Here is a 16,950-nt window from a genome sequence, read left to right on the forward strand (position 1 = left end):
GCTGCAGCTGGGTTCTGGAGGTTTTCAGCTGTCAGAGCTCTGCTTGGGGCGGGGAGGGAAACTCAACCCACCCCGCTCCGAGGGGGCCCCGGTGAAGACAGCCTGGTGCGGGGGCAGGAGGTTCTGCCATACACACACACACACACACACACACACACACACACACACACACACACACACCCCTTGATCATCATATAATTCCCCCTCTATCTCAAAGTTTTTTCATTTTCCTTCCAATTTTGAATTAGGTATGTTCATACACAATACTGCTAATAGTAGAGTTTCGGGCATACAATACCTCAGCTGCACACACTACAGTCCCTATTTCTCCATCAGTGTTTCAAGACCCCCTCTTACCTCCTACTGCACCACTGTGGAAATTTTTTAAATTTTAGTTATAGTTTTATCCTTTTTCATTTTGAAGTCTATTTTGTCTAAGTATGATATCTGTTTGGTTATTATTTATCTGCATGATTGTTATCATGACAATTCAAATGTCTTTCTTAGAAGCAAAAGAAGGTTGCGTTCATTTTCCTGATCCATCCAATCACTGCACTTTTGATAAGTGAGTTCAAGCCATTAAAGATAAGCAAGGGGCTGGAGCAATAGAACAGTGGGTATGGCGTTTGCCTTGCATATGGCCGTCCCAGGTTGGATCCCCAGCATCCCATATGGTCCCCTGAGCACCGCCAGGAGTAATTCCTGAGTGCAAAACAAGGAGTAGTAACCCCTATGCATGGCCGGGTGTGACCCAAAAAGAAAAAAAAAAGATAAGCAATATTATTGAAGTATGTTATCCGGCTTTTGTATGGCCTTGGGGTATTTCTGCAGTTTTGTTTCTTTGGTCTTCTGCTAGCTTCTCTTGTACTTTAATCCTTACCTTTTGTGTTGTGGTCAGGTTCCATTAGTCTCTTTTTGTTATGGTTGTTTTGACAATAGCATGCTCTTTGCCTCTGAACTTCTAAGTTGGTATTCTCTCATATGTTCAAAGTCCACGAATCTTGAGTCCAGTATATCTGGTTCCTTTGTTACTTTCCTCCTTTCCCACAGTTTGATTTATATCTTACTATTTATGGACATGTTTTATTTGACTTTCATTTTTAAATATTTTAAAGTTTAATGTATCTTGTAGTTCTGGTTCAGTGCAAAATGAACTTCCTGCATTGTATTGTGTTTGTCTGTTAAAGATTCGTGTACTTCCTTTGAATTTGAATAACTTACCTGGAATAGAGCATCCTTGTTTAAACGCCTGCCCCATTCAGTATGCCTTCTAGCCTGCAGGATTTTGTTCAGTAATTTCAAGTTCCATCTATGTAACTTTTGCTTTGCTCTGTTGCTTTCTCTTTGGTTTTTGCCATTTTTATCATAATATGACTTGGGTTATGTTTGGATTTATTTTGTGTGGGACTCATTGAGCTTCTTGGCTCTGAGAACATGACTCAGTCCTATTGGAAGAGTTTTCAGCTAAAATTGTTTCCACTAATTATTTCTCCCCATTTTCTTTCTTCTCCTTTGGGCACTGATTATTTCAAATATATTCCTTTTGAGGCTATCCCAAACATTTGTGATGTTATCTTCATGTTTGGAAGTTTTGTTTTTCCTTATTCTGTTCTTTATGGGTGATTTTGTGCTTCTTGTCCTGGAATGCACTGATTCAGTCCTCAGCTTCTATTGATGTATTGATGAGTCCCTCTATTGTATTTTTTTGCTCACCTACTATGCTTCTCAGTTTGGTTGTTTCTGATCAGTTTTCTCTTGATTTCTCATTCTTTGTGGGAGCTCTCAGTTCAGTGATTATCTAATGGGAGGGTGAGGGGGTCATACCCAGAAGTGCTCAGGGGCTATTCCATCTCTCGTGCTCAAAGGTCAGTGGGGTCGACCATATGCAGCTCAGGGTCCTTAACCCTTATAGTATCTCTCCAGCCTAAAGTGAATATTTTTTTTTAAATTTATTATTTTTTATTAGTGAATCACTGTGAGGTACAGTTACAGATTTACATATTTTCATGCTTTTATTTCAGTCATACAATGCTTGAGTACCCATTCCTCCACCAGTGCCCATTCTCCACCGCCAATGATCCCAGTATCCCTCCCACCCCTCCACCACATACCCCCACCGCAACCCGCCTCTGTGGCAAGGCATTTCCTATTGTTCTCTCTCTCCTTTTGGGTGTTGTGGTTTGCAATAGAGGTATTGAGTGGCCATCGTGCTCAATCTACAGTCTGCTTTCAGCACGCCTCTCCCATCCTGAGCGGGTCCTTCCACCTCACTTTACTTGGTGTTCCCTTCTCTATCTGAACTGCCTTTTCCCCCCAGCATGTGAGGCTGGCTTCCAAGCCTTGGAGCAAACCTGGTACTGATTTCTACTATTCTTGGGTGTTAGTCTCCCATTCTATTGTTTTATATTCCACAGATGAGTGCAATTCTTCTATGTCTGCCTCTCTCTTTCTGACTTATTTCACTTAGCATGATACTTTCCATGTTGGTCCACTTATATGCAAAGTTCATGACTTCATCTTTTCTGACAGCTGCATAGTATTCTGTTGTGTAGCTGTACCAAAGTTTCTTTAACCAGTCATCTGTTCTCGGGCACTCGGGTTTTTTCCAGATTCTGGCTATTGTAAACAGTGCTGCAATGAACATACAAGTGAAAATGTCATTTTGACTATACCTTTTTGCCTCCCCGGGATATATTCCCAGAAGTGGTATTACTGGGTCAAATGGAAGCTCAATTTCTAATTTTTTGAGTAGCGACCATATTGTTTTCCAAAAGGGCTGAACCAGTCCACATTCCCACCAGCAGTGTAGAAGGGTCCCTTTCTCCCCACATCCTCTCCAACAGCAGTTGCTTTTGTTTTTTTGGATGTGTGCTAGTCTCTGTGGTGTGAGGTGGTATCTCATAGTTGTTTTGATCTGCATCTCCCTGATGATTAGTGATGCAGACCATTTTTTCATGTGCCTTTTGGCCATTCGTATCTCTTCCTTGAGGAAGTTTCTGTTCTTTTCTTCGCCCCATTTCCTGATGGGGTTGGATGTTTTCTTCTTGTAGAGTTCAACCAGTGCCTTATATATCCTTGATATCAACCCCTTATCAGATGGGTATTGGGTGAATATCCTTTCCCATTCTGTAGATTGTCTTTGTATTCTGGTCACTGTATCTTTTGCAGTGCAGAAGCTTCTTAGTTTAAGATAGTCCCATTTGTATATCTGTTTCTACTTGGTTGCTTAGTTGTGTGTCATCTTGAAGATACGCTTCGATATTGTGGAGGGTTTTGCTGACCTTGTCTTCAGTGTACCTTACGGATTGTGGTCTGAAATTGAGTCCATTTTGATCTGACTTTTGTGCATAGTGTCAGGTCGAGGTCTAAGCCCATTCTTTTGCATGTGGTTAACCAGTTATGCTAGCACCATTTGTTAAAGAGGCTTTTCTTGCTCCACTTCACATTTCTTGCTTCCTTATCAAAGATTAGATGTTCATACAATTGGGGTGGTGTGTAGGGATATTCCACCCTGTTCCATTGGTCTGCGGATCTGTGAGTGCAATCTTTCTATGTCTGTCTTTCTGACTCATTTCACTAAAGTGAATATCTTAACAATAAATACATTTTGGGTTTTTTTTCAGTATGGGTAAAAGGACATTCACTGGGGATGCATTTTTCCCCCTTCTGAGATCAATTAGGCCTAAAGACCTTCCAAGTGCATTTGTATCGGAAGATACTTGGGTTTCTAGGATGGTTATAGATTACTCAAGTTAATTGCCTCTAGGAGTATAGAACCACTGATCTGTGAAGGTGAATGGTTTCTGTCAACTCCTTCCAACCAGCTGAATTCACACAGAGAGAACTACTGGAAACTGGTTCACTAGAGAGTAGTTCCCAAGAATTCCCAAAAGTAATTAGGGTTCCACTTGCTATGAGTAATCTGGGCTGTGTCCTAATATTGCTGGCCCTAAAACAAAACAAAACAAAAAATCTTTTTATACCTTTTCCAGATCTTTTGTGTTTCTCAAACTACATAACTAAAATTGTATTCACTATATTCCTCTTTCAAAACAAGTATACACACATACCCTATTTCTTCTTAAACCTTAATCTCAGTAGATGGCGTCATTATGCTATATCTCAAAGTATTTTCTATACATTCCTATTTATTCTTCCTTATCTCTTCAGATAATAACCATGTTCTGTATTCTTACTGCTTTTCAAATACATATTTTGTTTAGGCAAAAACGTGTTTTTTTTTTTTTTGCTTTTTTTGGGTCACACTCGGCGATGCTCAGGGGTTACTCCTGGCTCTGCACTCAGGAATTACTCCTGGCAGTGCTCAGGGGACCATATGGGATGCTGGGAATCGAACCCAGGTTGGGCTGCGTGCAAGGCAAATGCCCTACCCACTGTGCTATCACTCCAGCCCCTGGGCAAAAACGTTTTAATAAAGTAATCCTCAAGTGCAAATTTTTACTGCAGAAATAATAAGATGTTATTGAGATACATTTAAAAATTAGGATGGAATAAAATGCCTGGGATCAGAGAGATAGTACAGCAGATGGGGCACTTAAATTGCATGTAACCAACTCGGGTTTGATACCTGGCACCACATATGGTCCCCTGAGCTCTGCAGGAGTGATTCCTGAGCACAGACCCAGGAGTAAGCCCTGAGCACTTCAGTGTATGCTTTCCATCCCCTAAAAAAATCAAGAATGGAGTATCCTTACTTATTATATATATATATAATATGTGGATTATGTATATAATATACATTAGATCTATAAAATGGTTTGAGATTGAAAACATAGTTATGGCAAGCAAAAACTTCCAAAATATAGAGCTTCAGATGGCCTATTCTAAAACAAGTACTCTATAAAACAGAATGACTTAAGTAGCTAATGAAAATTGATTTTCAAACTGCCAATTATTGATATTTTATTAATAAATAAGTATATTTTTACTAAGAACCATAATTAAACATTGTTAAGAATCATAGTTATTTTAGTAAGTCAGCATGGCAAAAATGTGTTTGAGCTTAAATTCCAGGTTTTGATTGTTTTTTTTTCCCTCTGCAGCAGAATTTCTTTTATTATCAATTTGAAAAGAAACTATGTTCCTTCATTTTGATTTGTGATCTCAGTCCTTCGTAGCCCTTCATTTGTGCTAGCAGCAAAGTTCCTGCTATGGCAGCTACCACAGGGAAATTAAGGGTTTGAGTGTTCAACTCTTAGTTTGTACTTTCGTTGAAATCACTGCAGTGATTCTTACGTGTCTTTTTTACCCAAGGTCTCCTACACTCCAGGCATGTTCTCTACCACTAAACCACATTTCTGGCCTCATACATGTCTCTTCTAACTGTTAAAATAGCTTTTTTGAAATGGGTGTAAATTACACCTAGTATACAGGCTTTCATGGTCTGGTGTGGCAAAAAAACAAACATTAATGAATATTCAACACTGCTCATCACCTGTGCTGCTCAGCAGTGGGCCACAGTTCTATGACCCAATCTTACCACTGACCTTTTCATTTTACAGATACAGACATTGTAAAACATTTTTTGTTGTTGTTTTATATATATATGTGTGTGTGTGCGTGTGTATACACACACACACACACACACACACACATATATATATATATTTTAATGTTGTAGGTTCAGGCTGGAGCGATAGCACAGCGGTTGGGCATTCGCCTTTCACGCAGCCAACCTGAGTTCGATTCTTCTGCCCATCTCGGAGAGCCCGGCAAGCTACCGGGAGTATCGATCCCACGTGGCAGAGCCTGGCAAGCTACCCATGCGTATTGGATGTGCCAAAAACAGTAACAATAAGTCTCTCAATGAGAGATGTTACTGGTGCCTGCTCGAACAAATCGATGAGCAACGGATGACAGTAGGTTCAGGGATCTGCTTCTAAGAGCTAGAGCACATGCTTTGATTAAGGTTGTCCTTGGTATGATCCCAGTTCTCAGCACCTTCTGTCTCCCTAAATAGCACAGGGAATGGCCCCTGAGCAATGCCCAGCTTTGCTCTCTACAAAAAATGTTGCACATTAAGCTCTTGAAAATATTCTTAGATTTTTTTACTCTTTCAAATTATGATAATAATTATAATTTCATTAATTCTGCTGCATGTGATAGATTTTCTGTTTACTGAAAGAATTTACCCAACAAGCTACAATTTTACACTTGGTCAAGATACCTAAATGTTTAAATCAACCTGATATTTAAACTTATTTAATATAGAACCATGAATTCTATTGTCTTGATTTGAATTGCATTTTAAAAAATTACTGCAAGGATTAAACCCAGGGCCTCCCATATATGATACATGCTCCAAGTTACATTTCTAGCCACAGAATTGCCTCTTTTTATAAACCACTGTTCACTGGGGTAATATTAGTTTATGACATTATCCAAGTTTCAGACTACAGCATTATAATCAGACATTTGTATATACTAGGTCATGATCACCACCACCAACTAGTTTTCATCTGCCACCATGCAATATACTAAATTGCTTTACTATATATATATATATATATATATATATATATATTTAAATCTGGGTATCAAATCTACTCCTTCACACATGCTAAGTAAGTGTTACTTAGCTAGATCCCAAGCTTTACTGAATTGCTTTGACTATAATGACTTATTAATCTTCCTGAAATGAAAATGGAAAACATGATTTTTGCCATTTAACCTCCTGGGTACACTTACAGTACAGACTAATTTTTGAAAATCACCTAAATGCACATTGAGGACAAGGTCGGCTAAACCCTCCACGATATTGAAGATAAAGGTATCTTCAAAGATGACATGCAACTGGCCAACCAAGTGGAAACAGAAATAAACAAATGGGACTACATTAAACCAAAAAGCTTCTGCACCGCAAAAGATACAGTGACCAGAATACAAAGACAATCTACAGAATGGGAAAGAATATTCACCTAATACCCATCAGATAAGGGGTTGATATCAAGGGTATGTAAGGCACTGGTTGAACTCTACAGGAAGAAAACATCCAACCCCATCAGAAAATGGGGCAAAGAAATGAACAGAAACTTTCCCAAGGAAGAGATACGAATGGCCAAAAGGCACATGAAAAAGTGCTCTACATCACTAATCATCAGGGAGATACAGATCAAAACAACTATGAGATACCACCTCACACCACAGAGACTAGCACACATCCAAAAGAACAAAAGCAACTGCTGTTGGAGAGGATGTGGGGAGAAAGGGACCCTTCTACACTGCTGGTGGGAATGTGGACTGGTTCAGCCCTTTTGGAAAACAATATGGTCGCTACTCAAAAAATTAGAAATTGAGGGGCTGGAGCAATAGCACAGCGGGTAGGGCGTTTGCCTTGCACGCGGCCGACCCAGGTTCGATTCCCAGCACCCCATATGGTCCCCTGAGCACTGCCAGGGGTAATTCCTGAGTGCAGAGCCAGGAGTAACCCCTGTGCATCGCCGGGTGTGACCCAAAAATAAAAAAAAAAAAATTAGAAATTGAGCTTCCATTTGACCCAGCAATACTACTGCTGGGAATATATCCTGGAGAAGCAAAAAAGTATAGTCGAAATGATATCTGCACTTATATGTTCATCACAGCACTGTTTACAATAGCCAGAATCTGGAAAAAACCCAATTGCCCGAGAACAGATAACTGGTTAAAGAAACTTTGGTACATCTATACAATGGAATACTATGCAGCTGTTAGAAAAAATGAAGTCATAAACTTTGCATATAAGTGGATCAACATGGAAAGTATCATGCTAAGTGAAATAAGTCAGAAAGAGAGAGACAGACATAGAAAGATCGCACTCATCTGTGGAATATAAAATAACAGAGTAGGAGACTAACACCCAAGAGTAGTAGAAATAAGTACCAGACAGTTGACTCCATGGCTTGGAAGCTGGCCTCACATTCTGGGGAAAAGGCAGCTCAGATAGAGAAGGGAACACCAAGTAAAATGTGGTTGGAGGCCACTCGGGGAAGGGTGATGCGTGCTGAAAGTAGACTAGAGACTTGGCACTATGGCCACTCAACACCCCTATTGCAAACCACAACACCCAATTGGAGAGAGAGAATAAAAGGGAATACCCTGCCACAGAGGCAGGGGGTGGTGGGGGGAGATGGGATTGCGGGGTGGGAGGGATGCTGGGTTTATTGGTGGTGGAGAATGCGCACTGGTGGAGGAATGGGTTCTCAAACATTGTATGAGGGAAACACAAGCACGAAAATGTATAAATCTGTAACTGTACCCTCACAGTGATGCACTAATTAAAAAATAAATTTTTTAAAAAATTTTAGAAAAAAAAAAAGAAATCACCTAAATGCCTTGGCCTTAGGTTAGAGGCCTCCTCAAACCACCATTCTCTCCAGTTTGCTACTTACCCTTTCCAGAGAAGAACAGCTTGGTGCTTACATTTTCCAATTGTCTGTTTGCTTTCTCTGTTTGATTTAATCTCTTATAAGCTGTTATCTGTTTTTTGTTTATTCACTTTTGGTTTTGGGCCATACCTGTCTCTGTTTAAGTCTCTTCCTGTTTCTGTTTAAGGATCACTCCTGGTGGGCTCAAGGGACCATATAGGATGCCGGGGTTGGAACCTCGGTCAGCCACATGCAAAACAAGCACCCTACTCACATGCACAATCTTTCCAGCCCCAGCAATGTATTGTTTAGAATGCTTTTAAAGCCTTTATAAACAAAGCAGGATCTGGGTGAAATACAGCAGTCTTCACATACTTTAAGAAATCTTTTTTGAATCATTTTTAGCGGATTATTCATAACAAGAATACAAAATAAGTTATTTCAGTTATGTTTTGGAGGCAGGGGTTGGGGTTCAGGATGGAAACATTTGAAATGGTGGTGGGGTTGGTGTTTGAATATTCAATGTAATCAAATATTGTGAGCAACTTTATAAAAATAAAATTACAAAGATAAATAAATAAATAAAAAGCAGTAAATGCAATGATGGATCATTAATGTAGAAACAAACTTGTAACTAATACTGATATTTTATTATTTCCTACCTACCTGGTTTCTCTTCTTTGCCTTTTGCTAAAATACTATCTAGGATTTGTTGTAGCTGAATCAAGACCTTTTTTCTCCACGAGCTGTTGCTAGGTTTCACATTCATCATGACTTGGGGTGGGGGAACAGGGAGAGAAGAGATACCACACGCAGGGGCGCTCAGGAGCTACTCCCTGTACAATGCTCATTGGACACAGTGCTCATGGAATTACTCCCAGTGGTATTTGGCAGCCCAAGGAGTTTCCAGGGATAACTACAGATCCTGATATAGTTATCTTGATGTAGCATGCCCTCCAGTCCTTTGAACACCCTCCAGTCTCCCATCTTGTCTTTATTAAAACATAGATATTTTGTTTATGGTGTATTATTTAGCCTTAACTCCAGCATTTTAAAAAGTTGCATGAAGGGTTAGAGATACTGTACAGAGTTAAGGGGCCTTGCAAGTAGCTTAGCTGAGTTCAATACCCAGCAATGGTGGTCATCTGAGCACCGCCAGGAGCAACTCCTGAACTTAGCTCCTGGGCAACACCAGGTGTGACCTAGCCACCACAGAAATCACGTGAAAATAGTACAGTTGGTCAGTCATTTGCCTCGTAAGCAGCCAACTCCAGTTTGATCCACAGCACTGCTTATGGTCCCGGGAGCACTGGCAGAAGTGATCCCTGAGCATAGAGAAGAGATAAGTCCTGAACACAGTCAGGTATGACCCAGAAACCAAAACGAAAAAAGAAAATCCCACTCCTCTAGATTACTGAGGGGTATCATGCATACACTCCTCTAGATTACTGAGGGGTATCATGCATACACTCCTCTAGATTACTGAGTGGTATCATGCATGCTTTTCCATAAGAATGTTGTCTCACATGAATCTATAAGGTACATAGAGGAAAATGTAGGCAGAACTCTCCGTGACACTGAAGCTAAAAGCATCTTTAAGGAGGAAACAGCACTGACCATGCAAGTGGAAGCAAACATAAACAAATGGGACTACATCAAACTAAGAAGCTTCTGCACTTCAAAAGAAACAGTGACCAAAATACAGAAAGAGCCCACAGAATGGGAAAGAATATTTACCCAATACCCTTCTGTTAAGGGATTAATATCCAGGATATACAAGACACTAGTAGAATTACATTAAAAAAAAAACCTAAAAAAAAAAAAATTAAAAAAAATTAAAAAGAAAACCTCCAACCCCATAAAAATTGGGGAGAAGAGATGAACAGAAGTTTCCTCAAAAAAAGAAATACAAATAGCCAAAAGGCACATGAAAAAATGCTCCACATTGCTAGTCATCAGGGAGATGCAAATCAAAACAACAATGAGATATCATCTCATACCACAGGGACTGGCACACATTCCAAAAAACAAAAGCAACCAGTGCTGGGGGAAAAAGGAATGCTCCTTCACTGTTGGTGGGAATGCCGACTAGTCCAGCCTTTCTGGAAAACAATATGGACAGTCCTTCAAAAACTAGAAATTGAGCTTCCATATGACCCCGCAATACCACTTCTGGGAATATATCCCGAAGATGCAAAAAAGCACAGTAGAAATGACATCTGTACCTATATATTCATTGCAGCACTTCACAATAGCCAAAATATGGAAACAACCCGAGTGCCCTAGAACAGATGACTGGTTAAAGAAACTTTGGTACATCTACACAATGGAATACTATGCAACTGTTAGGAGAGATGAAGTCATGAGATTTGCTTATAAATGGATAAACATGGAGAGTATCATGCTAAGTGAAATGAGTCAGAAAGAGAGGAACAGACATAGAGAGACTGCACTCATTTGTGGAGTGCAGGGTAGCATCACATGAGGCTGACACCCAAGGACAGTAGATACAAGGGCCAGTGGGATTGCCCCATAGCTGGAAGACTGCTTCTTGAGTGGAGGGGAGAAGGCAGATGGAATAGAGAAGGGATCACTAAGAAAATGATGGCTGGAGGAATCAGTCAGGATGGGAGATGCATGCCGAAAGTAGATAATGGACCAAACATGATGACCTCTCAGTGTCTGTGTTGTAAGTTATAGTGCCCAAAAGTAGAGAGAGAGTATGGGGAATATTGTCTGCCATAGAGGCAGGGGGAGGGTGGGGATTGGGGGGTATACCAGGGATATTGGTGGTGGTGAATGTGCACTGGTGGAGGGATGGGTGTTTGATCATTGTGAGATTGTAACCCAAACATGAAAGCTTGTAACTATCTCACGGTGATTCAATAAAATTTTTTAAAAATTTTAAAAAATATCTTGGATCAGGAAAAAAAAAATAAAGGCAGGTGTTCCAAGCCCCTGATCTCTAGGCCCCAAATACATAAATACATATTTTTGTAAATCACTGAGATATCAATTTAGATGTTATCAAGGTCAGTACTAGGATGATAGAATTGAGACAACATTCTTTTTAATTTAATTTTTAAAATTTTATTGAATCACCGTGAGATAGTTACAAGCTTTCATGTTTAGGTTACAATCTCACAATGATCAAATACCCACCCCTCCACCAGTACACATTCCCCCCACCAATATCCCCGGTATACCCCCCCTTCCCCACCCTCCCCCTGCCTCTAAGGCAGACAATATTCCCCATACTCTCTCTCTACCTTTAGGCATTATGGCTTGCAACACAGACACTGAGAGGTAATCATGTTTGGTCCATTATCTACTTTCGGCATGCATCTCCCTTCCTGACTGATTCCTTCAGCCATCATTTTCTTAGTGATCCCTTCTCTATTCCATCTGCCTTCTCCCCTCCACTCATGAAGCAGTCTTCCAGCTTTGGGGCAATCCCACTGGTCCTTGTATCCACTGTCCTTGGGTGTCAGCCTCATGTGATGTTATTCTATACTCCACAAATGAGTTCAGTCCTTCTATGTCTGTTCCTCTCTTTCTGACTCATTTCACTTAGCATGATACTCTCCATGTTTATCCATTCATAAGCAAGTCTCATGACTTCATCTCTCCTAACAGTTGCATAGTATTCCATTGTGTAGATGTACCAAGGTTTCTTTAACCAGTCATCTGTTTTAGGGCACTCGGGTTGTTTCCATAGTTTGGCTATTGTGAACAGTGCTGCAATGAACATATAGGTACAGATGCCATTTCTACTGTGCTTTTTTTGCATCTTCGGGATATATTCCCAGAAGTGGTATTGCAGGGTCATATGGAAGCTCAATTTCTAGTTTTTGAAGGACTGTCCATATTTTTTTAGAAAGGCTGGACCATTCAGCATACCCACCAACAGTGAAAGAGCATCTCTTTTTCCCCACATCCAAGACAGCACTTGTTGCTTTAGTTCTTTTGAATGGGAACAACTGCCTTTAAGCACTAGGCCATGAGTTCAGTCCCTGGCATTACCACACAAGGCTGAGCCAGGACCCAACAGCTCTGCACTCTGTGACCCCCAGTGTTTCTCAGACTACAGTTACCACTGTCAGTTGGAAGCACCACAGCAAGGATCCCCATAAGTACCACAACTAAAGAGTGTGTGCACACCACAGACAGGAAGTGCAACCCCTGGAGAGAAACTGTGAGCACTGTGAGCCATACAACCAGAGTGTGCGTGTGTAGCACAAATAAAAGAGTGAGGCTTACCCTTCCTCCCCCCACCAGCACAGGCACAAAGACCAAAACTAAAGGACTGGGACCCTTGGGAAGCACTGTAACGGGCTGTGTGACCACCACTGAGCAGGAACTGGTGACCTCCACCACTAGATGTATGAGTATCACAGGCAGTTGTGTGTGACCCAGTCACCAAAACAGCACTCTCAACCACAATGGGGAGCAAAAGAAGGGGAGAAAGAGAGAGAGTGAACAAATACAAATGTGTTTCTTCTTTCACATTTTTATTGTGGTGACAGGTCAGTTGCAATTGTGATAGACTCAGTTGGTTTCTACTTAGCTTGTCTCTGTGTTCTCTCTTCCCAAGGTTCAGCATAGAGAACACTCTCCTGGAATATTTTTTGCTCATGGTAAATGATGTTATGAGTCAGCTTAAGTTCTAATTACAAAATACCACAGACTGGAAGAGTTGAGAAAAAAAAAGATTTTCATATCCTGAGAGAACATCTCATAAAATACTTACTAAAGGCGAAAGTAAGTTTTAATCAAAGAAATCTAATAGGCATCAACTTGAACAACTAACCAAATTTACTTTATCAGTAATGAAAAAATAGATATCAAGTGCCTCCGCAAATTATATATTGAAAAGAGTGTTACTTCTGTGCTATTCCTAAGAAAAATTCTATTTAAATCTTAAAACACTTTGATTAAAAAAAACTGAATTGGTAGGGTGCAGGGAGGAAGAGATAGCTCAATGACTTAGGTGCCTATCTGCCTTGTGAGCATGAGGTCATGAGTTCAATCCCTAGTGTCACCTACATGCACCAAACTTGTTCCTGGCAAATCTGCTGTCTGAGATCCGAGAAGCTGCAAACAATTTCTAGCTGCTCTGCATCCTGCTGTTTGCAGACACTGACAGGAAAGGGTTCCACCCAGGTGAGTGCTTAGGCAGGGTGTGCAAGCATCACAACTGGTCCCTTCCCGAGGAGCACCACAATCAAGCAGGTGTGCAATTTCAAAAACAACATCAACACAGGGAAAGGGCATTGTTCACAACAGCTGAGAGTAACCAAGATATGGATGAGTAAGGGGCCAGGGATATGACTCAGTGGTATAGAACTTGCTTTGCAAGCATGAGGCCCTTGGTTCAATCCCTGACACTAAAAAATGTATATATATGTATATATAATATATAATAACACCATAATATATAATACTACATATTATATAAATTTACTATATCGTATATAAATATAATATATATTCTACATATGTGTGAGTAAAGTATGATATGGAAACTTGTATGATGTCAGGAGATAAGATATTCTTAGAAACTGTTTTCTTCAGTAAGCAGTTTTAGGATGACTTATCCACATGAGGAAAAATGAAATTCATGTTGTTTGGGGCCCACATCCAGCTGTGCTCAGGCCTTTCTCCTGGCTCTGCACTCAGAGGTTACTCTTGGTGGACTCAGGGGTAGCGGGGTAGCGGGGATCAAACCTGGATCAAATGCATACAAGGCAAGTGCCTTCGTCACTGGACTATCTCTTCAGCCCTGGAAAATAAAATTTAAACCAACCCCCAGGGCAGACAAAAATAAATTCTAGGTGGATTAATAACGTGAAAATTAAAATGATTAACTATACACTTTTAGAAAAAATATAGGAAAAATAGTATAAAATTGGAGAGGAACTCTAAAACATATACAAAAAAATAATTTTTAAGTTGATAAATTATAAATATGCATATTTATAAAATATAAAGAAGTTGATAGTTGATAAGTATCTAAAGGCCCCAGAAGGATAAGGTGAAAGCCACTCTATTAAGTAGAATATATATGTAGTAAATATAACTTTAAAAGGATCGGAATTCAGAACACATGAATAACTATGATTCAAAAATTCAGGGGCTGGAGAAATAGTACAACGAAGAGGTGCTTATCTTGCACATGGCCAACCCAAATTCATTCCCCGGCACCCTATATGGTCTCCTAAACCCACCAACAGTGATCTCTGAGCAGAGAGCCAAGAGTAAGCCCTCAGCACTGCTGGGTGTGGCCCAAAAAACAACTACAAAAATAAAATTCAAAAGAAAAAATAATAGAAAAAATGGTCTAAAGAAATAGGTGCAGGGGCTAGAACAATAGTACAGAGGGTAGGGCTTTTGCCTTGCATGCAGCTGACCCAGGTTCGATCCCTGGCATCCCATATGGTCCCCCAAACACCGCCAGAAGGAATTCCTGAGTGCAGAGCCAGGAGTAACTTCTAAGCATTGCTGGGTGTGACCCCAAAAAGCAAAAAATGAAATAGGTGCCAATAGCTCAGAATAAAAAGATAATGACCTAAAAATCTCATTAGTAATAAAGAGATCTTAGATTGTTGGCCTTGTACCAGGCTCACCTGATCTGGCTCCTGTTGCTTCTCACCTGTCTCTTCTCCCCCTCCCCTCCACTCTTCCTTTCCTTCTCCCTGTACTCTGGGGCCAAGGTTGGTCAAGTATATACCACATCTTCATGATCCACTTTTCTGTAATTGGACATCTAAGTTAATTCCAAGTCTTAGGTATTCAGCTGAGTGCTGCAGTGAATAACTGTATGCAGGTGTTCTTTTGAATACTTTTTGTTCTGGAGATAGGTACTCAGAGTGGAATTACTGGGTCATATGGTCAATTCTGAATTCACTAAGAACCTCCATACTGTTTTCCATAGGGGTTGGAGCAGTGGATGAGGGTTCCTTTTCACCACGTCCCTGCCAAAAGAGATTGTTCCCAGTATTTTTGATATGCGCCATCGTCACTGATATAAGATGATATCTCGTTGTCATCTTGATTTGGATTTCCCTGATAATAAGTGATGATGAACATTATTTATATGCCTGTTGGTTACCCATTGGTCTTCCTCAGAGAACTGTGTGTTTATTTCCTCTCCTCATTTTTTGATGAGGCTTTTAAATTTTTGTTGTTGATCTTTGTGAGTACTTTGTAGATCCTGGATATCAACCTCAAAAGGGTCATTTTACTTCACCCACTGGCTTATAGGTTCCAACCACCACTGTATAACCTTCGCCATCTGCTCATACATCAGACAGAAAAATGTTTGGAACAATTTTCATTCATCCCAAATCCATGTTGTTGAGGTGGATGAAGCAGGACCGATTTCTCTCCTGAGTAGCTTTAAAGAGAGAGAGCGGTCTTGGCAAAGAGTCCCCCTGTAGACAGAACAACTGAAATTGACAACTCTGCGGTGATTTCTGAGTGTGAAGAATAGGTTTCTCTGAGATGTTTAGAGCTGACACCCTCCATGTGCCACTTTAACATGTGGATTATTTTGAGCTAAGCTTATTCAAAGACCCGAGACCTCAGGAGACACTTTTGCTGTTCTCTGAACTATTTCATTCTTCTACAAGAATGAAAATCAGTGGTGTCACCCAGAATTAATTTTTTTTTGCCAGAAATTACCTATTAGCGAAACCTGTCTGTAATGTAAGACAAATCTCTAACTGCTAAGCATCTGGTCTCTGTCCTCTGAGTCACCCCGTCCTCCACGAATGAGTCATCCTCATCCCTCGTTAACCCCAGATCCCTATCCTCTCCCTTAACTCAGGATATGTAATCCCCATTTTTGCCTCATTATCTTTGGAACCCATATGTTGATGTAGATTCTCAGTTTGTGCATAATTACGTTTTGGCTTTTTATCTTACTAACATATCTGATGCTAATTTGATTATTCAAACCACCCAAAGGGGTAGAAGAACCCAGAGGGCTAGAGGGACATTTCCCTTCCTTTCCAACACAGGAGTCTCTCAGAAATGCCACCAGTTAGGGATTAAAAATAATTCGAACCGCCCAGACGAGATCCGGAGCAGCCGCATACGAAACGGCTCCTCTGCCCCTTAAAGACTATGATCCTGGAGGGCTACTAACCACTTTTGACACCCAGCGGCTTCTTATAGAAATGCATCTAGACTGTGAACTGAGCTACAACCACATACCTCCCCAGGAGGAGAAAGGTTTTCCTCTTTCGGCGGGGGTGGCGGCAGCGGTGGTGGCAGCACCCAGGTGGCGACCGCCATCTTCTAGAACCCACCCAGAAGTACGAGCTTACAGTGATGTGGCACACAGAACTTGGGATGGGGGTGTTACCGGCACACTCTCCGCCCAGACGAGATCCGGAGCAGCTGCATACGAAACTATGAACTGAGCTAAAATATCAGAAATCCAAAACCGCTCATATATTCTTCATTCTCAGCAATGGAGAACAAATTATCAAATGATACCTTTTCAGCAGGTTTGATTGTTGGGGGAAATTCTAAATAATAACAGTTTTCTGTTGAAATATTGAATGTATTCAAAGTATAGAGA

This window comes from Sorex araneus, chromosome 10 (genome assembly GCF_027595985.1).
Source record: "Sorex araneus isolate mSorAra2 chromosome 10, mSorAra2.pri, whole genome shotgun sequence".
Lineage (NCBI taxonomy): Eukaryota > Metazoa > Chordata > Mammalia > Eulipotyphla > Soricidae > Sorex > Sorex araneus.